This window comes from Falco peregrinus, chromosome 4, assembly GCF_023634155.1.
Source record: "Falco peregrinus isolate bFalPer1 chromosome 4, bFalPer1.pri, whole genome shotgun sequence".
In the NCBI taxonomy this organism is placed as follows: Eukaryota; Metazoa; Chordata; class Aves; order Falconiformes; family Falconidae; genus Falco; species Falco peregrinus.
The window spans coordinates 38,644,194-38,667,655 of NC_073724.1; the positions used below are offsets into that span (position 1 = coordinate 38,644,194).

The 23,462-nt window shown below is 42.5% G+C and overlaps 1 protein-coding gene across 3 annotated transcripts in view; it reads right to left on the reverse strand.

The window, feature by feature from the left end:
• The window catches only part of SRPX (sushi repeat containing protein X-linked), a 47,993-nt gene that overhangs the window by 21,127 nt on the left and 3,404 nt on the right, over positions 1–23,462 (reverse strand). The gene's annotated exons all lie outside the window — the stretch shown is intronic.

Consider the following 23,462-nt stretch of genomic DNA (forward strand, 5'->3'; position numbering starts at 1 on the left):
GGTATCTTGAATTACAGCTATGGGGATACTTCATCACTATTTGTTGAGGTCTGAGACCATGTTCTCTACAAGCTGCAGCTTAAAGTTATGCTAAATTAGATAATTTAGACACCTCAATAAGCTACTCATTTCATGTGCAAAGCACACAGTTTTTCTGCAGAAATCAAAACAAAGATATGTTAATGGCTAGGATGACTTAGCATAAGGATAAAAGAGTTACCCAAACAACATTTGCCTCTCCAGCATAACTGTCACCATCTGTCAGCAGATTCCACTTCTTAGAAAATCCAAAATAAACTGCCCAGAAACCAGTGAAACTCTACTTCTTAATCTACCAGCCTCAGGAATACCCAGAAGCCCAGCCCACATACCTACAGCTGCTCCACGGGAGCAGATTTAGCACATAGGGTCTATCTACAGAAGGGCAGTGCCTTTCCACAGCACCAGCCGCAGCACTGCTTGCAAGGGTTCAGACTGTCTAAAGATGACACTCTTTGCACCTCCCATCACTCTTTTTGCTGCGTTACTTGTGCATCAGGCGTTAGCGCCAGGACCCACAACCAGCCTGCAGTACTCAGTGGCTCCTTCTGGGAACCACAGGGAAGTGGCAGATACATGTGCTTCACGTCAGACCAAAATCTTGCACCAGTCCTGCAGCTCTGTGAACCATTTAGGTGACTGCATGTGAAAAATCAAGAGAGTTGTGTTCACACATACCATAAAAGTAGCAAAAAACTCATAATTCACCTTGGGCCTAGATCAAAGCTTGTTGTTATCACTGAGAATCCTTTCACTAATTTTCAGAAGGCTGCGAGCTGGGACCTGATGAAGCGAACTTGCAAACAGTTTCTCCCATGAAAGCAAGGGCTTTATATTTAGCACAGGCTTCCTATCGCTTAGGAGCCACTTCTCTGGATTTTTTGTATTTATTATTGTGGTTGAACTTTTGATGCCTAAACACTGACATCTGAGAAACTTCTCAACATAAAAATGTTAAGCTTTGTTGAAGTCTGACTGTATAATGTAAAGAGCAAGCTGTGATCCCTGAGGGCTTCATGAAGACCTTGATATGTAAATAAGCACCTCTCTAAGCATCAATTATTCTGTCAGAAATTGGGATACTCTTAGGTAATTACTTAGTCTGAGGGTTATAAAACTGTTATCTTGGTGTTACCACTCTTAATTGACCAAATTTTAGCATGCAGTGACTTTAGCACTTAAAATCGGTAAATGTTAGAGCTACGTGCGCTCTTACATACTTACCTTTCCTTAGACAAGAAATAATGAGCTCCTTTGAAAGTCTGCTAACAAAAATTGGCCTTAAAGAGCTGTTCACTACTCTTGCCCTGAAATGAGGCTCTGCTTATGGGAGTTTGCCATCTCCCATTTCCAGCTCATTTTCTAGCTCAAAATGAGAAGCGAGTCAGGTTTCCTTCCTAATAAGCAATGTTTCATTACTGTTAATAACCACAACAGGTCCAACTTGGGGAACCACGGGAAAGATCTTTGTCACGCCAACCCTGGCAGGATCTCGCTCCTCACGGACAGCCCACCGGCTGACGCCGGGCCCCAGCAGGGCTGGCAGGGCCTTCGCAAGCCGGGGAGCACCACGGGCCGCCTGGGCAGCGTCCGCCAGCCCAGGGCCACACCACGGAGAACCAGCCTCGTCCAGAGGGCTGTCCCTGAAGAGATGGGCTGGCTCTGGGAGGATGCACCACACGGCCATGCACTGCCCTGGGCACTGCCTCACCCAGCGGTGCTGGATTTTCTCCCGTCTCCAGGCACACCTGTCCCTGCTACTCCTCCCTGCCTCTCTCCATGCTGACCCCCCAGCCCCTGCTCTGACAAACCTGCCCTTACCACACCTGACGTGGCAGCAAGGCTGTCCCACCGCAGCAGGTGGCTTCTGTCCCGGCAGCCACGAGGCCTGACCTGGCACCTCATGCCCCACTGCTGCCACCCCATAAGCAACCCTGAGCAATCTGCCGTTTCATCTTCATCTTCTTGGCCACAAAGCAAGTATTTCTGCTTCACAAACATTCAAAATTAGCTACCAAGCCACATAAGGACAAAGCATTGTTCTGCCTTCAAAGTGCTAAAATTACCACAGTATAAAAACTGGGTATTTGAGGAAGAATGACAAGAACAACAAGCTGCTTTACAGATGTCCTGCATCATGGTTCAGGGTACACCAGGTTGCTGCAAAGACCAGCTGTGGATTTTGTTGTAGCAGATGACAAGCCAAATACATGAAATAACACTTCCATTTTAAGACTGATCTATTACGAGATTAATTTATGGACTTAGGCAATTTTCTTTATGTTAGGAAAAAAGATTTCTTAATTCACAAAATAATCACCACATTTTTATAAGGGGGGGATGCATAGGAAAGCTTTCTCTTTACATACCTTTTATTAGAGCATAGTTTTAATGCAACTTCACACAACATAGTAGAAAACACATAGGCAGCGTCTATCACCACAAACCCAGAAGTCTGTGCCAAATGAATAAATCCTGGGATATGACTGCCAGGCAGGGCAGGAGGAGCTATGACAGTAAGCCTTCTGACAAGGTAAAAATCCTCATACAAGAAGAATTCATTACTAAGAGAACACATTTAGTGTTCAAACCAGCAAGCCAACGGGACATTGAGACACACAACAGTTACTTATTTGTGCAAAACCTAAATTAGACCATTTCAGGATCAGTTTTGCCTGTGTTTTATGGTTGCCAAATTCACTCCAAGTGTCTTGATGCCAGCCTTCAGGCCAAATCTCATTCAGCAAAACACAAGTATCTCCTTAAGTGGTCTCACCAGCCTGAAGGAGACTACTCGTTTAACCCTAAACCCACTCAAAACTGATCACAGATGTTTACATTCAACATCAAGCAGCTGATGAAGTACTCCGCTGCTTTAGTACCACAATCTACACTCAGTAGAGACTGCTATTCTCGGTTTCTCAAGATGGCTCCATTTCCACACTTACAGCCCAGCATTTGCTGTCCTGGCCAGGGGCCTTGGTCAGCTGAAGAAAGAGAAGCAAGCAGAGCATATAGCTGCATTCATGAATGAGCACAGATTACCGTGACACATTCACATCTGCACACAATACAAGATAGGTAAATGAAATACACACAGCCAACCAGGCGTTGAGCAAGATACTTCCTATATTTCTAGGATCTGATCGTCCTTCCCTTTGTCTTTTTGCTAATGTCTGCAAAAGCTTTGGGAGGAGAGTACTTTGATTGCTACACAAAAGCGACAATCAATTTGTTGGTATTTGCTGAGCCGGGGAAGGAAGAAAGATGCCATCAGATTGCAGAGGAAGTTTTAAGAGGACTTCTGCTGTCCCTCAGTTTTGCTCAAACCCTGACTTTCTTAAGTACATTACTCTTTGTGCACCACAGATGACTAAGCAGACAGAAAGACACTATTCCAGACAACAAGATCCCAAACTTCACCACACTTGTCAGGCACACCAATTCAGGCTGTGGCAGACAAAACCTCTCTAATGGGTAGGTAACCTCCACAATAAAACCTTTCAGATATTACATGGCATTAACCTTTAAATTAAAAACAATCTTTCCATTCTGCCTTACCACCTCAAAGGTCTCCAGAGCTGGAAGAGCTATCAATAATTGCTTAGGCATCTTGATCCTACAAACAACAATAAAACCACACCATCTTGATCCTGAAACCAGGTATTTTCTCACTGGATCATTTGATTGTGACAAACAGCAGCAAGGCAATAAAAATGCACAAAAGATAAATCAATACCAGTAGAAGACTTAAAGGTTTCATTAAAAAAAAAAAAGTGAAAAGGAAAACCAAAGCACCAGTAAGTGAGAAACACAACATCAAAGCCTATGATCGCATATAAACCTTTGTGGAGTTATTCACTGTAAGATCTTCACCAGGGCCACTGGGATTACCAATATGGACAAAGGGAATGAGAACTCTTGTGCTCCATTTTTTGTTGCCCCTGGTTATGTGAGTGATGGCACATGGGCAAATTGAGGGTCACACACACAGGACCCCTCTCCCCATTGCAAAGGTTCACCCATGCAGGTCTGCTAGCAGAACTGGGGCACAAGAACATGATGCCAAGGCAGGCACTGTGTACGCAGGTGTGTACATGAGCATTTAACACGCTATTGTGCTATAAATCCTCTATAATTGAGAAAAGGAAGCAATGTGTGCTCTAAGAGGCATTTTCCCAGGACTGAGATAGGCATTTCTTAACTCCTTTCGAGTTGGATCAAATGAAAACAAGCTATAGACAACAACAATATAGTTCACAAAACCAATTGGAAACTTCTTACAGCGTACTGCCCTGAGACAGGACAAGTTCAGGCACTTAAGCACAAGAGGCTACAGCATTTAGCCTGCAATAAGGGCTTTTTTCTCAACAGCAGTGCTCTCCTCCCTAGTTGAGCACCAGACACACTAAAGAGTTTCCTATCTACTGTACTTGCAGTCCAGCAAAACACATTAACAAAAGCTCATATTTTTTAGGTGATACTATTTTGTCAATTTACACCACTGAGTTTCTTAACCCCCCCCCCCCCCCCTTTTTTTTTTCTTTTCTCATGCTTGTTTGCTCCTGGTTTATGAGGACTACCAAAAATTGAGGTAAAATTTGTGAAAATCAGCAGAAGTCAATGTTCCAATTTATGCTCTACTGAAGCTTGAAGCCTTAAATATAGCACTAATTTGGTTGACAGTCAGCTGAATATGAGCCAGCAGTGTGCCCAGGTGGCCAAGAAGACCAACAGCACCCTGGCTTGTACCAGAAACAGTGTGGCCAGCAGGACATGGTAAGGGACCGTGCCCCTGTGCTGGGCACTTGTGAGGCCGCACCTCAAATACTGTGTTCAGTTTTGGGTCCCTCACTACAATAAAGACACTGAGGTGCTGGAGCGTGTCCAGAGAAGGGCAACGAAGCTGGTGAAGGGTCTGGAGCACAAGTCTTATGAGGAGCTAGTGAGGGAACTGGGTTTGTTTAGCCTGGAGAAAAGGAGGCTGAGGGGGAACCTTATCACTCTCTACAACTGCCTGAATTTCTTGGTCGGTCTCTTCTCCCATGTAGCAAGTGACAGGACAAGAGGAAACAGGCTCAAGCTGCAACAGAGGAGGTTTAAACTGGATATTAGGAAAAATTTCTTCACCAAAAGGGTTGTCAAGCGCTTGAACAGGCTGCCCAGGATTGTGGTAGAGTCATCACCCCTGGAGGCATTTGAAAGACATGTGGATGTGGTGCTTAGGGACATGGTTTAGTGGTGGACTTGGCAGTGCTAGGTCAGCAGTTGGACTTGATAACCTTAAAGGTCTTTTCCAACCTAAGTGATTCGACAAATTTACTTAAATATGTATTTCAGAAAAGATCACTGCATTTACAACTTTTTGAACGTTGCTGGGAAATGGAGAACAGAAAAAAACCAACCCTAAAAATATAGTGATAATTTCCAATTTCAGCTGCATGGCAAACTTCACAGAACAACCAAAAGGAAAACAAAGTGGGGAAAAAACCCACAACAAACAAAAAAAACCCAGTTGTAATGACACTGTGTGTTGCACACAGGGAAACAATGTGAATTAAATGAGCTTAGATGGCATCTCGTCTGGTCTACGGTCACTGGCTACTGTTGATAATGGGAAGAGAGAAAAGATTCATTCCGCATGCTATCTATCCTTCAAAACAGAGGGGAGCACTCCGGAATTCCTTCCATATTCAAACAGCTGATCAGTTTAAGTGTTTGTAAGAAAAGGATGGTCAATTTCCACCAATAAGCTTATAACATCTGGATTTAGTGACTCCGATGCTTTGCCTTAGAGTTTTATGTTCCACAGTACCTGAAGCCAGATCAAATATATGAATTTAAAAACCTAGCTTTACATGCAGCAGACTGTAGTGCTTCTTGCACTATGGCAGGGCTAGGTCACTCTAAGACCTCAGAAGTCTGGAAGATGTACATGAGGAGGTAGAAAAGGTACCAAAAATGGTCATGACCTTCACATTAGAGGGCTTTATTTTGTGTATAAAAATATTTGCACTCATTTTATGATGGTAGTAAAAATAGAAAGCCAGGTTTTTCATCTCATTCTTTACTGGTTTAACATTATGCCCCAGTTCGGCAAAGCTCATGCTTAAAAACCATTGGCTTCGGTGGGATTTCAGTATTTGTATACTCAGGTGTTTTGTTGCATCTGGGCTGTAAGGCTATAAAAAAACCAAAACCCAAACGCAAAACTTTGTTACAGAAATCAAAGCAGAACAAACAGCAGAGGAAGAGTCAGCAAAATCAATTAATACATAGACAGATGCTCCTTTACTTTGAACCTTCCTACAGGTTAGTTGATACAGAAATGCAACTGTTATTCATGAACATGCTTAAAATGTAGAGAATCTAATGGCAACTGCTCATACTAAACAGTGTTCAACACGCACAGTAACTCAAAAGATCTCATCTGCCCTCCTCCCTCCTCAAAGGATGTTCCCACTGGCCACATCACTTTTTCAGTCCCCTGCTTGACTCAGTCAGTAGTCCAAACTGTCTTTGCAATGCACGGGAAAGCAAGTTAAAGCACTGAAACCCCACAATCTCATATTCAGCAAGAACAGTGCTGAACTGGGAAGTAGAGGGCTCCTGAATCCAAACACAGCTCACTCATCCAGACCAAGTTAACAATCATATGCACAGTTTAGTAGCCCAGATGATTAACTTCCAGAGACGTTTAGAAATTTCCCTGCCTGTATTTATGGAAAAGGACACATAGCACAGATTTGAGCTTCGATGCACACTCACAAGCTCCACACCACTGTTGTGCTTCTATTCCTTGCAGGTATAAAGTCTTTCAGGCACAGAAAGTAATCTTATACCAAGAAGATCCCCTCAGGGCTATACACAGATTAATTCACTGTGTCTCAGTATTGATAAAGATGCAAGCACCGTGTGTTACAGCACAGGTTTTAACTTGCTTCAAGAGAGATGCCTCATACAAGATTCCATCAAAGAACAGCTCTTTCAAAGTCATCATAATCAAAGCACAACTGAAATGCAGAACAGAAAGCTTCAGAATTAGCAAGTTCAAAAGAGGTCAGAGATGTCTGAAGTTTGCATGCCAGCAGTAGCTTATGCTTTGTGAAATAAAACTGTCCAATTACACAGAAATCACAAATCTGATTAGGAAAATGCAGGCAGAGGTTCTTTTCCCAAAAGATAATTCTTACCCCCTCCCTTGCCATCTGTGACACAATGTGACTTATAAAGAAACTCTGCAGCTGACACCAAGACATGAAGGTGTTTCAAAACAGATTAATTACAAATGTTGAGAAAACTATCGCTTTACATAGAAGTTATCTAACACAACAAAATTCATTTCACATGCTGGCAAATCCTGTGTGACAAAGAAAGCACTACTCCTGGCATAAGGCGTCTCATTCATTTCAATGAAGTCACATATCCAGAAATAGGCAGCCATGCTCATGCAGCTTACTCTTCAAAAATCAGTGGTGAGATGGAAACTGCATGGACACAGAAGTTAGTGTTAGTCCAGGAAAGCTCTGTAAAGTACAATTCAACTCTGCTTTCTTTTATGTACACATGCAGATATCTTAGATACAACAAATACAAAGCAAAACACTTTCCACCACTGATTCTGGTTTATTTTTCCCCCTCCAGACTGGTAATAAAAGTGGAAGTTGTTCAAGTGGCTCTGACTCAACCCAGGCAGAAGTCCTATAACACAGCAGCAGTCAAGGGAAGAGCTGGCAGACTTAAGGATAGGCTACAAACATCTTTGCCAACACACACACGGTCCAGGAATCTTAGTGCAGTCATAGGCTGCTCCCAGATATCCTGCTCCACTACAAACGCATTTGCTTCTACTGCAATTATGTGTTCAGTGTTAGGATAAGCAGTGTATTCCAGTACTGCTTGCAGTATACCCATAAAATGACCAAAGGCCTTGCATAATTATTTTTTAAATATTCTTCACTTGAAGCCATAAAAAATAATATACTTCATGAAATTTGTGTCCTTACCTTCAATGAAAACAAATGAAGCATTTCCAGAATCCTAGTTCTGGAAAATCTGGTTTGTTCTGGCTTGCTCTTGTGATGTGACATTTTGAATGATTCAGTGGGAAGTGAAGATTTCATCAAATTTTGCTTAAAATGCAATTTCAGAGTTGTAAAACATATATATAGCTGGTTTTCAACAGAAAGTTATTTTTTAAAAAAATACAGACAAAATGGTGAAACATACAGATGAAAGGCCTCTACTATTGAAATAAAGTGTTGATTTCTGTGTGTGTGTAGAAGGAAAGCACCTCAAGAAGCTAATAAAGATATACTTAGGAGCTGACATTAGTACATTTTCAAGAGAAATATCAGTCATCTCCTGGTTTTGTTCCTTATGTCCCACACAAGCCACATTCCCTTGATTGCTGAACAGGGCAACCTACAAGGTACCACTACGATTCATCAAGTAGATGTGCTATGGGGAACAAGCTGGGAGCTTGGCTCAAAGGGAAAAATCTGAACATAACATACATGAACAGTGCTCTCACGAAATGCCAATTTTCAGCATGACCAGTGAGGGGGTTTAATTTTTTTTTTGTTAGGACTCATTGCCAAATCGAATTTAAGTAACTAGGTGCAGAGAAAGAGGAAGAAGTTAGCTTCCATGATTTTTTAAGCTGGCAAGAGAAGACCCAAAAGCATTTGCTCTCCCTTTTAATGGGCTCCACCGGATAAGGATCTTGCAATAAACTGAAATTCAGCAAAACAAAATAAAAACCGCAAAAAGACAGGTGCATGAATGAAGTCCCTGAATATTTTGAATGGCAGCTACTTATGCCAGCAGGAGACCAACAGGGAGGAGGTTAGAGAAGAATGTTTCCTTTGTTCAGGCCATGAGGAGTTTGATTTTTGCTTAAGGAAGTCTTTAATAAATAATATTTAAAAAACTAATAGCAGTATCTCTTTTTATGATCAAGAACAGTCACAGTACCACAGAATATCATCAAAGAATGGGCAAAAAGTGTCATGAACGCCAAAATGTAAATGAATTCAGTTGAACAAAATATACATTTCTTAATCAACAGATTTCAACACACTGCATTACTTCTACATAAAACACAGCTACCATAGCTGCATACTGCATAATATATTTGTGATCCTGAGCACATATGTGGTCTAAGCCAGAGGTTAGGCCTACCAGGAGAGCAAAGCCTTCTTTATTTACAGCAGCTGTAGGGTTGTGTATGGAAAATACAGACAGCTCTTGATATAGAAGGATTTGCACTCTGTTCCTGACTACCTACAAGAGGCTCTGCAAAGGCTGCCCACACACTGCCCATGGTCTGGACGTCTGTAAGCACCACTGGTTTCTTTGCTGCTCTCACACAGCATCGTCCACATTTGTCAACAGATAAACCTGGACTCTGTCCCATCCTGTCAGACACCAGCTCATATTAATTATTCACAGCTTTGTCACCAGTCAAATGGACTACAATAGCCTAATCTACTTAAGCACAAAGATCCAGGCAATTAAGGGAATTCCAGCTATTTTATAACCCTGCAGCACATCTCCACCTGCCCTCTGTTTTCTAGGCTAGCTTCTCTCAGCACTTCTGCTGACGAATGTTTGGTCCTTTTCTCCACAGTGGTTCAGCACCCTGAGCTGAGAATTGCCCACCTGCACCCTGCTAGCAACCCCTCCGCTTCTGCCAGAACTTTGGAGACTCTGTGACCCCCTAGATATGTGTGTCCAGTGCCCAGAGGCACTTATTTCTGAAATTGTTTTGCTGATGGATCTTACTCACACATCCCCAAAATCAAGCTGCTGTGTGAATTTGGAGTCATGTGGAAATGATGGGCTGGCAGAGAAAGCTTTCACCTCACTGAAAGAAAGCAACATGGGTCTGTTAACAGCATCATTCAGCTGCGCATACCTGGTCTCATCAGAGTTTCCTAAGAGCTGGGATGGCTGCAGCCCTCCAGGACACTGGATAAGCTGCATACCACTGAAGTCAAGAGCCACCCTCACTCAACAGTTTCACTGACTAATCTGTCTCTCGGTTACCTGAAAGGGTGAAAGACGACCTCAGGCACTGGGATGAAACTCTGTTCAGATAAAAATGCTTACATGCCACAGCGCTTTCCATCCCTGATGGCAGGGTACACCTCCATCAGGGCAGCAGATCCTGAGCGTGGGACTCCTGCCTGTGTCACAAACTCTTTTAGCACAAAGGGCTCTCACAGGCCATTGCTACCTTCTGTGCTAAGCAGAGGCAGTTGGTGTTTTTTTTCTAGACTTTTCTCTTGAAATTTAAGAAACCAAGTTTATAACAAATCAAGCTTGAATTACACATAAAGCCCTACATAAACATGACACTTCAGAGGCTTCTTCAACGGGGAGAGGATGAGAGGACAGCGTACGTTGTGAGCAGGTGAAATGTTAGGTGCACTAGAAGACTGCAAGATGGAAAAGCAAACTGGGACTCTGAAGAGGCAAATGTTATCTTACAGGTAAGTGTGTTATCTTTTAAGATCCAGAGAAATAATTCCTACGAACATACTTCAATATGCTTTTTCCCCCCATACATTAAGATATTATAGGGTCTGTAATGCAGGCCTACATTTTAGGAACAGACTGAAAAGGCAGAAAACCAGGAGAAAACAGCAGAAAAACCTACAGAATGCCAATAAGGGACTGAAAAGATGTATTAGTACTGGTAACTAAAAAAGGTAGAACTACTAGTAACTGGTTAATTAAGTAAAGAATATTTAAACTGAAAGTCTCCTTAATGACAAGTTCCAGTGGACTTTGGGATAACCTTCCAAAGGAAGAGATCGAAAACTAATCCTGATCTATTCTGAACTGGTGACAGATGGAACAAATTATTTTTTTTAAATGCTGAAACTCAAACTGGCACATCTCAGTATCCTTTAATACCACAGCACCAGACACGCTGCTTTCCTCTCTTCTCTTATCCTTGAGTCACATGTTACTTCAGAAGCTCTGCCATTTTAAACATATTTTTCAGATTTTATGAGAAGACTAAAAGAAAGGCTCCCTAGGAAAAAAAAAATCTCAGCTGTAAGTATCAGACACTACACCAACACTTGAAAACTAGCATCAGGAGCACCTGTAATCCATAGGGAACTCTCCAACAAATTCCTAGAAAACATAAGGGGAGTGGAAAAATTTGAAGTTACTGACTGTGACCTCTTCTTGCTCTTTAGTAAGTGCAGTGAGTGTCAGAAGTGACAGAGAACCACTGTAAACCCTACACTGGCAGTGAGCTCCCTTGAGGACTTCTCCCTTGAGCAACTTTCCTTCACTTTCTCTGCTTAAGTCACCACTTAAAAAAAAAAAATTGTATCTTTTGTTGTGGCTCATTATCCTCAGCTGCCTCAAGCAGGACTTCTCCCCAGGTTAGCTTCAACTTGTCAGCTTACATTTTCTCACTAGTTATCTTCTTATGAATAAATCCAACTGCAGTCCAGAAGTCTGTCACAGCACACTTATGTCTCACTTCCATGTGAGCAGCTTTCTTTTAAAGAAACTAGAAGCATGAACGTTGGGTTCTAGAGCAAAGTCTCTGCTCTAGAAAATTTGTCATTTTATCCTTGACACCTGCAAACAGACAAAAGCATTAAGGGCTGTTGGTATTAATACTGGAGGCCCTTCTTGGAAGAAAAACTGAGACTTCTAAGGACTCCAGGACTACTCATGCTTTACTAATGCTTTGCAAGGGTATCACAAAGGAGAAAAAGCAGGCATTACACCAGGGAAGAAGAGCTGAAGGAACAACTCAGAGCTATGCAGGGCAGTCAGCAGGTCAAAAAATGAGCAAAGACGACTGAAAAACAGGTGGGGAAAGAAAAAAGGGCAGAGGAGCTTAAAATAGCAAACTAAGCAATTGAAGGAAAAAGTAAATAACTGCTGTCAAGGCTCAGGAGGTAGGAATTTAATTTACTCCTGAAGACTAGTAATAAAAACAGTCTCAAAACAAACAGTGTTTAATATGGAGTTCACAGCCAAAAGCACACAAGTTATATAAACCAACCAATGAGAAGTGGCTTGCTCATATTGCTTAAAATAATAAATGTTAATCATATCCTAAGGTAGATTCAAAAGCGCTTTTGCTACAGTCAGCATAAAATAATGCTGATTAGATTTTAAAGGAACGTTTGAGATACTCCCTCCAAACCCTTGCTCATTTTTCATTAACATCCATGTCAGGGCAACTCCCTATCAGAAAGATATCCTCCAAGTTCCCACTCCCACTGAAAAGAAGAGGGTAAACAGATTTCCTTCTGAAAGAGCGGTTACCAAGGCCATTTGTAAGGATATGGGCTTAGATGCTCCAGTTTCACTATGATACATCTGTATTACGAAAATACTACGAAAAAACACACTGTATTGATGGCTTTTGATATACTAGACTTTGATCTTCTGGTGGTTCTCTTGGATTGTATCTGATGAAATTACACGATTCATGAGAAGCGTTAACTTTGTATTATATATATATATATACACATTTAAACCATACTGCCAAAGACAATGCTCAGAGGCATCAAGTGCCCCAAACAAAGAAGTAAATAAAAATACATCAACATGAAATTAAATTTCCTTAGTCTTTGGAAGCCTAACTGTTGGTTTAAGGCAAAGAGAAACCTGGCAATATCAATATAACACCTTAAAACTCATTACCCCAATGCACCGAAGCCATGTTTCCAGAATTGCCACTGCTCGTTCAGGAGAGGGAAGAGGGCAGTGAAAATCTACTGCCACTATTAGAAACAGCAGAGGTGACTGAAGCACCTAAAACAGGACCCTAAAAGAAACCTTTTTGGAGAGAAGAATGTGTATGGGGCTAATCTGTAGGTTCTACAAAAGGTACGAGCTTGAAGACAAAATGGAAACAAAATTTTTCCTAGTCCTTGCAGCAAATACAGTGGGCTTCTCCTTCTCCCTTGGTAACCCAGTCCCAGCTTCAGCAGAGCCTCTGCACCACTCAGCCAGGCAACAAGACACCTGGGGAAGCACAAACCAGAAGTGCATCCCCAGCTAGTGCAGGGCAACACAGATAGTGATCATGCACACCCACCTCTCCCCTCCTCCCACCTGCATCACATCACTACCAAATACCCAGCAGCACCCCTTTCTTCTCCTCATCCCTCCCATCCTGTGAGTCCAAGAGCAGAAACTGAGAGGCTGTGGCCAGCACCATGGTCCTCAGCAAAAAAGATAATGCCCCATCTCCTTTAGTTCCTGGAAATGCAGCAGCAGGTTCAGCCCCAGCCTCCTGACACCAGGGCAGAGCGTGCTGGGAAGCAGCAGGGCTAAGCAGGGAAATATGAAGTCGCACTGTATTCAGTGTAGCTACGTTACTCTAGGATAGCCATGCTCTGGGTCCCTTTCGTTACTGGGGAGGCTGACACCTAGCATTGATGAACCACATCTGGCAGGAAGGAGCAGCTCCAGCAAGCAAGCTGGCAGACAGCTTCAAACTACCAAGGTCAGGGTTCACTTAACCTAATTAGGATATAATCCTTTAGTAGCCAGTTCTATGAATTTTAGTTGTTCACAAAGGCAGCTCAGTACTGAAAAACTGCTCAAGTTTCATAAACATCCTGAAGACGGCAACTAGAGGCTCACAGAACGAACAAGCCAAACTCACAGCAGAACAGACATTTTTAAATAACAGGTTTACGGATTTGTTTGTATTCTTGTCCTACCAAGTTTCTTCTGAGTGTCAAAATATTATTATGTTCAAAGAAACTGGGGACATCTGTACAGCAAAGATCAGTTGTTGTTTTTCATAAAGGCACGATAGGGATGCCATCGTATTTCTCACTGTTTCCTCCTCACAGAATCATCCAAGTCTGAAAAACTGACTTGTGAGATTTCAGGGCTTGCCATTAAAGGCAGACTGACAACCTGCAAGTTTGTCATACAGACTGGAGATAGGGATGTGAAAAGGGAGAATGTCAAAGAATGAATGGGGGGCGGAGGGGTGGAATTAAGAAATCCACACAAAAAGTAATAAGCTAGCAATAATTTTCACAGTAAATTGAAACCATACCCTAAATCATTACTAAGAATTAATACACTGTAAATAATGTGGAATTTAACCCAAAATCCAGCTGGAGGTCAAACACTCCCCATAACACACCAGCTCAAACCCTGCCAGCCCCTCACCCATCAGGCCCCCTGGCTTGGCCTCTGAGCCACCCTGTCCCTGCAGCAGAGGCTGGTCCCCGTCCCAGCTCTGCTCGCTGCCTCTGGGCTGCTGGGGGAGGTCCCTGTCCTGCTGCCAGCCCTCACGGCACCAGGACAATCCTAACCCTGAAGTCTTCTATGTAGAAATGAGAAATCTGAAAGCCTTCCCCCCCCCCCCCCCCTTTTTTTTTAAATAATCGAAAAATATCAGCTCTGCAGTTTTCTGTGTATCTCAACCAGGCACGATGTTTCACAGGAGGGGAAAAAAAATAAATCTCTTCAGCTTTATGGTTTTGGAATGCTCAGGTTCCTTGATTTAGTGCTCTCACCTTCCATTTACAAGTCTGATCCCATGTCATTAAAAATTGTGAAAGATTTGACATGGATTTCCACTACAGTTAGACCAAACAATAATCAAAGGATCCATGCACTTGCCTGTTTACAAATGTGCTGTCAAGTTTGTTGATTTCTTTTCATGATTTAAAGTTTCCCTGCTTTCTTATGAAATTTTACTACGATATGCAAAATTGGAAACATACTGTGCAGTCAGTTCCACAGTGTGGTGTGTCCTGTGTGCAGAAGGCAATCAGCATTACTCTGCCGCTGTTTACACGTAGTCCAGTACCAGCCTTGTTACGTCAAACAAAGTAGTATGTTACATTCAGCATCAACTCCCAGCAGAAGGCAAGGCGTTACACAAGCTGTACATGGCAGCTGTCCAGTCATTTGCGCCTCACCACTCTGTCCCTCTGCAGTGCACAGGCTCTTTGGCATCTCTTATTTGCAAAGGCACCAGTTCAACAGCAGCCTGAGGCAAGTCAACATTTGCCAGAAAGAAATCAGGCCAAGGGCAACCTCCAACAAGACCTGGCAATAAGCTCCCTGGTTCCAACTCCCTCACCCAGCTAGCTCTGAGAGCAGAAATCGTTTTCTAGGAAAAATCAGCTATATTACAGGTCGTTTCAACTATGCCTCGACAACCTGCCACCTTGGCAAGAAGCTGTTAGCAGGACCAGTACATCAGCCAGCTCCCTGATATAAAGCTTACTCCAGCCTTCAGAAATTTTCAGGACCTTGTTACAGGACTGGAGCACTCATCGCAGGCAGCTGGCAACTAAAGGCTCAAAAGAGATGCAATTCTGTATGAATTTGTAGGCTGCTCTATACTGCGGAGCCTGCCAAGCCTTCCTCCTCCCCTGCTCACACACACACACAGTGTATCTCACTGTGATGGCCGGGATTCCTCACAGCTCCTTTCACAGTGGAAACTAGAAGTGACTAGAAATTAAATAGGATGGTTTTTAAAAAACTGTCTGAGCAAATATAATCCAAAACGTAAGTTGCTGCATCAGCTGTCACAAAGGCTTGGGAGAAGGGTGATGAGGAGGAGAGCCTGCAGTTTGTTGGATAGTACTGGTGCACAGGGCTTTTCAGTTGAAGTTTATTTAAACTGTGCAGTAACTAATCTATGCAGCTTCCCTTTGCACACTTCTGTTGCCAAGGATTTGCCAGTCTCACTTACCACGGTGTCTTCATCCAAGAAAGCCTGAGAACATTTTGGAGAGCATGGCTTCTTGTGAACTGGAATCTTGAGAAGCATCAGGCTCTACACCACAAAAACCATTAATAATACATGGAATTATTCTCATGTGTACACACTACAATATTAATTTTTTCTGTTCCCCGCCCTGCCTTGTCATTGTCTTTGTGCAATAAAGAATAGCTTTGTTAAAGGCAGAACAGTAAAGAGAGACCAGGGATCTAAAATATAACATCCACCCACTGCAAATAAATTAAACCCCATTCTCCTTGTGAGGGGCTTACAAATAGGGAAGTATTTTTTAACTCAGATGGAGGACTTACTTTCAATTCCCTTCTACTCATCTCTTCTAGCAAACCAGTTTATTCTGCCAACAGGGAAATCAACTATAAATCAATCATCTTTCTCATGAGTTACAAGCTGTCTCTAATTGCACACACAATATATGTGGGTTTTAATGTATGTTATAGCTAAAATGTCCAAGTAATTTTATAAGTATGCCACATATTGAAGATTTCCCTACAAACTGGCAAACAAAAATACTGCAAAAGGATGATTCTGGATAAGAATACAACAAAAGAACTTCCACGGCTGTAATGCACATACTGCGCTGTTACTAGTATCTAAGAGGTCTGAAATGCCTTGGAGCCATCTAAAGGTACAGTTTTATATTCTTGGTTTTGACATTCAGCTGGAATGAGGCACAGAATCCCCAATCAGAAGCACTTCTCTTAAAAAACAGAGCGAAAAACCAATTCAGGTGTTCATATTTTCCAAGAAGATGACAAGTCGTCAGCCAGTTAACCACTGCAAGCTTCTAATGTACTGATGGAAAGGACAAAAAGGCATCAGTGATACACCAACAGCACTGCTGGCATTTATACAGAAGTTGCCGCCACCTTTACTATAGAACTACTCGGGATTTGATACATTTGACTGGAAATTTCCTTAAACTCAAGTCAAAGCAAGCTTATGCCTACAGTTACCTCCTGTTTCTCCCAGACATTGTAATGAGGTAGGAAATACACAACTGTCAAGTACCAATGAGAAACTCAAAAGGTGGTTCCTGATACCTACTGAAATGGAAACACAGCCAGAAATTGTAACTGAAGCAGTAATGAAAGCAATGGAAAGATTCACCAGAAGAGCACACAGGTATGCCCAGAACCACAACCAGGCACAGATCATCCCTCTGCAGCTTTAAAGATACCCAAGAGCAACCTGTAGCAGTTCTGCAACTCAAGACACCCACACTGTTTTACTTAATATGATACGCTGCACATACAACAGCAATAACTGTACTTGCTCCTTGTATGAATGGTTTGAGTCAAAGCTCTCCAGGCGAACCACATTACAAAGGGGATGCAGACCCAGGCTAGCCAGCTGCCTTCATGTCACAAAAAGGAATCAGTGGTACAAAGCTGACACAAATTACCAGTCAGATGCCATCAAAAAAAAAAAAACAAACCAGCTTCAGCAAGTCACCCTTTTTTTCCTTACTACAGTAATAAGAAAGGCACCTCCTTTCAGCATGAGGCACCCACATCCATTCCTTTCCCAGAAAAGTAAAGTATGCCACTGTAACTCAGCACGAGGGGTATTGTTTCTGCTATATCTCTCTGGGCAGCTTAGAAGAGTGAATGCCTGCGAGCCGACATGTTTTTAATCTTCAAGAATAGCTGGATAGAGGCATGTTAATTTTGGCCTGCTCCACTTCTGAGTGACACAGTACAACTAAAAAGCCACAATGGATGGACTCAAGACAGGCAGATTCAAACCAAGTAATTTTTTATAAGTGCACTGCCCTAAAGTTGACATCTCTAAAAAAAAGCGTAATTGGCATAGGCTCATAGCTTGACCCTTGAGGCAGGAGTTAGAAGCAGCATCTCCCCCCATCTGCCCAGTCAGTATCAGGAAGCATAACAAAAGACCAGGATGGACCACAGACCCTAGCAAGTTAAAACTCTCACGGTACAGCCTAAAAGTAGACAGACTTTGCTAAGTGACTCATGTTGCCAGCCCACACTGGTTAAGTGTAGGCTTTGGGTAAACCATGCAGCATGACAAGGCACTGCTGGAGAAGCCTGAATACATGACTACTTTCAAACTCCAGTGCTATTCTTAGTGGATATATGTAGAACACATCTAAATCCAGTACCCTAAATGGCAATGGCATTTCCTGAAAAGAACAATAAGAGGGTGAGAAGTAGGGGAAAACAAAATCAGATGTCTTCAATCACACTGTTCAAATTGTAAGAAAACCTGTCTATTCAGAGCTGTAACAAATTTTAAATTTTACGTGACTAGAAAACAAAAGTTTCCTTCTGTAACACCACCAAGTAATTCCAGAATCTTCAAAGCAAACTTTCCTTATAACACGAACTTCTAAATCACCCAAATTGCCTATATGGAGTAATCTCGTACGTGTATATTTTTATCCACTGCAAGATCTGGAGCAAATGATAGCAACAGCATAAACTTTAATGCTATATATTTTCCTACAAATCTACAGAAGTTTCTTCTGTGCCTCTCCAAAGGACACAGCTGCATGTCACAATTCAAAGACTATACAAATCAAATGCCCATACACACACATGTAGACAAATTTACTCACCAGTTCTGATCAAACAAATGCAATCAGGACTCTTTACAATACACATCCTGCATGTTTTTTGTTATGGATTTTGCCCCAGCTCCTTGAAAACAGTTCATATGACCTAGCGTCTCACAAGAACAACCCAGAACATGCATCATTTAAAGCATGCTCATTTCTTTTTGAGGTCTATGCATCAGAGCAGCTAACCTGAACCCCACTGATGTCACGTGTCCTCAGATGAAGACACATTTTCACTGAGTAAGCAAGAAGAGTGAAGTTACACAAACTGTATCTGCTCAAATGGCAAAAACCTTCGCTAAAAAAGTCCAACTGTCCCCAGCCCAAGTTGCACACGTCGGCAGAGGCTCAGCACCCCAGCACGGCTTTGGGGTGTTTCCCTCTCCCAGCCTGTAATTTGCCCAGCACACTGCCGGGAGGGCACAGCAGCTCTCCCAAGTACCCAGCTAAGGTTCGACAGCCAAAACTAGGGCAGCAAAGACCCACAGAAGGCTTGCTGAAAGAGACAGCACCATTCAAAGCTGTAAAATGGGTCCCACCCTCGGTGCCTATTTCACACCAAATAGCACAACAGAGTAAAGGAAGACATCCTACACAAATTTATGTGAGCCACATCCCAATTTGGCCTCACGAGCAGGCTTCCCTCTCCCTGGAGGACTGCAGCAACTTGCTGCGAGATCAAATGAAACCACCACGCTGCTCACACCCAGGGAGCCAGGGATGCTCACACAGGGGAAGGCAAGAAAGCAAGGCTGCCCACCTCAAAGTCAAGAGGTAAGTTAAAAAACACAAGCAGAAAAGTAGAAAAAGAGTTGAAAACTGCCACCCAGGTGAGAGAAGAGATGTTTCCAGCAACGGAAAATAGGAACAAGAGGAGGTTTGAGACAAATCCATTTTGGAAATCTCTGCTGTACTGCAGACATGCCTGGGAGCCCCGGCCAGGGCCCTACCACGTCAGCACCTGAACAAACAGGGACCGAGGCAAGGGACCCTGCCCAATGTCAGCAAGCTTGGAGTCAGGCAGATGGGTAGGAGGAAGCCCAGGACAGCCGTGAAGAGAACAAGGAGTCCACCCTCATCAGCAAAAACAGGCCAGAGTTGTCTAATGTTTCCTGGAGAGTGCAACTCCCAAAATTAACCAGAAAAAGAGATGCTGTTGAGAAGGATATGGAGGAGTGCAAAGTAGCTGCTTGTACAAGGTAGCATCTGCTAAGTGCTAAAGAAGAATGCACAAAACCAGCACTGAAAATAAAAAGCAGGAGTTGGTGATGAAGGCCAGCCAGCCAAACCAGGGAACTGCAGCACAGCCAGTCCAGTAACTTCTGTTCAGGAAAGAAGCAAAAACCTATGAGCAAGACTTTCTCCTCCAATAAGCCTTTCAGCAGAAAAGCGTCATTTTAACAGTAGTCCAGCACCAAGGTATTTTGACAAGATTCACTTTGGCTGCCAGTAGAAAGGCTCTTAATGTGTCCCCACACTAAACAAATTCTCCTTCCATCTTCACAGAAGTGAAAAGGGTGATGTAATTTTAGACATTTCTCTCCAGGAAAATCCCTGCAGCTGCCAAGAAACTAGTTAGAGATAATGGTGGGTGGGGGAAGGATTCCTTATCAACCTGATGTTGCACTGGACAGAGCTTAACTCTCCATGTAACTACTCCTCCCATGTTTCTGTGCAACGCACAGCAAAGCCACCATTTATTTCCTCAAGCACAACAAAAACTTGTCAAGATTGTTCAGGCAAACCAAAGGAAACTACTGGCAAAGCTGAGCTTCCCATATGTATTAACTTGGGAAAACGTAATTTATTTCCATGCGTGTCTCAAGAAATATAAAAATCCTTTCTCTTCATGAAAAGATATCCCACATGACAAGTTGAAGTGGTTTCAAGCTCTGGCAGAGCTCTTCAGTGGCTATTTCAAGTTACAGGAAAGATCAGAACTGTTAAAGTTAAAACCTATCATTTGGAGTCACTTTCAAGGTACTGCAGCATCAATTTTCAGTTTGAACAACCTTAACAGTGCCCTTTGAATATATTCAATAACTAGAAACAGTGGCAGAGAAGTGCTGGTCAGCCAGCCATGTCCTGTATACTGAGCTGTTCATTTACTGCACTAAAATAATTTAAGTGAATGCCTTGTGAAACAGACAATCCCCAGCACACCGCGATTTTTAACATGTAACATAACTCGAAACAGCAAATCAAAAAGAAACAACCAACCAACACAGCCATTTCAGAGGCAGAAAAATTAGCCAAGTATTCAGAGGAACACGCAATTTGTTACCTCAGTTGGGGAAAATACATTTTACTTTCAGAAGTTTCACAGAAGTACCATAAAAAGGCACGAAGATTGACAATATTAAATAACAGTCGGTATTAAAATACAGTATACATTGCAATTTCATGAAGTATTACATTACTGATACACTTTTCGGACAAAAAGTTAGTAGTGTGATGGAGGTGGAGGCAGGGAGAGATGCGAGTGTTGGTGTTTGCCTCTTCATTGCTCTCCACTCCAATCACCTTAGTGGGCTGCGTACCCATCCCCTGGAAACAGTCTTTCCAAATAAAGATGCTCCTGAGACCCTTAAACTACCTTATCTCATGTATGGCAGCACAGTATAGAGCTCAAGAGTTGAGATGATTGTATTAGTATCTAAAAAATTAAGTGTATTTTTACACATCAGTATATTTTCATACATGATTCATCATCAGTGTCTTTACAGCACATCCATGTGAATGGCGCTCTTCACACACTGGTCTTCAGTCAATTATGGTTTATGAGCAGTGCATCAAGACATCTGACAGTGGAGACGGGCATGGACTTCACCCCACAAACTCCATTCTTCCTGTAAGTCAGTATGCAGCAGTATCTAAGTAGTAGACTTTTTACACAGGCATCTCCAACCAGGAAAAGCAAGGAAGAACAAGTAAGTCTAAGCAACCTGCCTAAGGTTATATATCAAATACATAAGGACTCTGAATTTTCAACCCAGTGGCATATTCCACTGAATGCTGATACAACAGCATGCCAAATCTTATTCCCTGCACCTTCACCACCCACAAATTTGATGCAATTGATAACCATCCCATTCATGTCTCTAAAGTGAGAGGAAAAAATACAGATCTATTTCAGTAATGTTCATTTACAACTACTGGTTTAACTGTCAGAGATAAGACTACAGTAAAACACACCTCAACATCAACATTTCCAAATTGGTTTTAGAATCAGCGTTCCTGATAATCCAATTTATAAGCTGATTCTTACTTTCCACAGAAAAAAGAACCTCGCCTGTACTGATGGCAATCTCAATTGCAATTTTTTTATTATAAACACTGAGTTTATACGCTCTAACTGTTTGGGAAGCCCATGTCATGCCTGCTAGCATTTACTATTGCAGTGGACCAACAATAAAAGGGATACAGCAGCTTACAGGGATAAAGAATAACTGCCACCAGTTGTTCTGCTGCACCTCCTGTACCATCTCCAATGCTTGCCTAGACCTAACTACTCAAGCCGTTATATGCAGGTAGCTTGCCTGTGCTCTTTGGCAAGGTGTATTTCACTGTGGGGAAAAAGGACAGCTAAGCAACTCATCCAAAGCACCTCTTAAGATTTTCTGACTTTCACTCTTTGTTCCTGTGATCTCACCCTGGAAATTGCAGTTGTGCCAAAGCCCCCAGGTGCTGCTGAAGAGCGAGCTGTCAGAGCAGGCCCAGCACGAGGATGTCATGACCTGATTACTTAAGGACCACGCAGAAAGAAATGTAGTGCTTTGGTAATGCTCAAAACCCTGAGGAGTTTTCAGTAGGGAATTACTACAGCTCATGAAGATGGCCCACTTCACGTGGGAAAATATGAAAGCAGTGTCAGGGGATGAGTTAACATTATTGGTTGATATAAACAGATCTGTTGCATTTGAGGTCACTTGAGAATGTCATTTCCATTAGCTCTGCTGCTGGAAGTCTTATTCATTCCTACGCAACCACTCAGCAAACTGGAGCTAATTTAGAGGGAGCCAACCCATCCAAAGCACAACTCTTTGGATAAAGCTGTTGTTAGGACATACTTATCTGCTTGTATTCCTGTGCTGGTTTTTGTCTTTTACTTGGACTGCAAGTGATTTGAGGGCAGCCCCTGCCTTTCTGTTCTGTGCCGAGACAGCATACACAACACCCAGGTCCGTGTCCACCACAAGCTCAGTATCAACACCCGCATCTTCAGGGGACCTGTGCACACAAGTGGATCCTATTTGTACCTCTTCAGGAATTACCACCTACGACTAATAGGCAGACAACAAGCTGGATCTAAAAAAACCCCACACATAACAAAAAAACCCTCAGCTGTCACAACAGGCCCCACCCTTGGCAATGCAGAGCACCAGCTGCTTAGGGACCTGGAGACTGTTTCTTGACCACTTTGCAGCTTGGTCTGATGGATAGGAGCTATGAGTGGGAATCAAGTTATTAATTGCAATACCAGATGTTTTTTTAAAGCCTGCCATCTGACTCTAAGCAATCTTAAAAATTTTGCTTCCTTCAATTTTGTCTTCCTATCTTTTGCCTAGTTACAGTATAAACTCAATTGTGCAAGGACTGCCTCCCTGAATGGCTGCAGAAGTCTCACCCACAGATGGACCCCTTGCTCTACAATGCAACTTGGAGAAGAACTACCCTTTCCACAACCACACTTCCATCTGCTCATATTTAATCCAAATATACACATATGTTAGAAGCATACCACACACATATATTGGTTTTCATTGAATTAAATCTCATACAGCTTTTGAAAACAGTCTTGTAAATATTACATGGTCTTCAAGTGATTTTAATGGCATCTCTCTAGAGGTTCACTGTTCCTTGATGTCAATATCCTGTTCCAATGCACAGTTTATTTTTTAATGCAGTATAACCACTTCCGATTAATTTTATCATAGATTAGCTTTTCCTTTCCTGAGTCTAAAGTGCAAAGACACAAGCACAACAGTCTTACACTGTGCAGCGCCACTTGAATTCATCTCCATGTACCCAAAACACCAAACAAATGATTTCCACATGTATATAGAATCA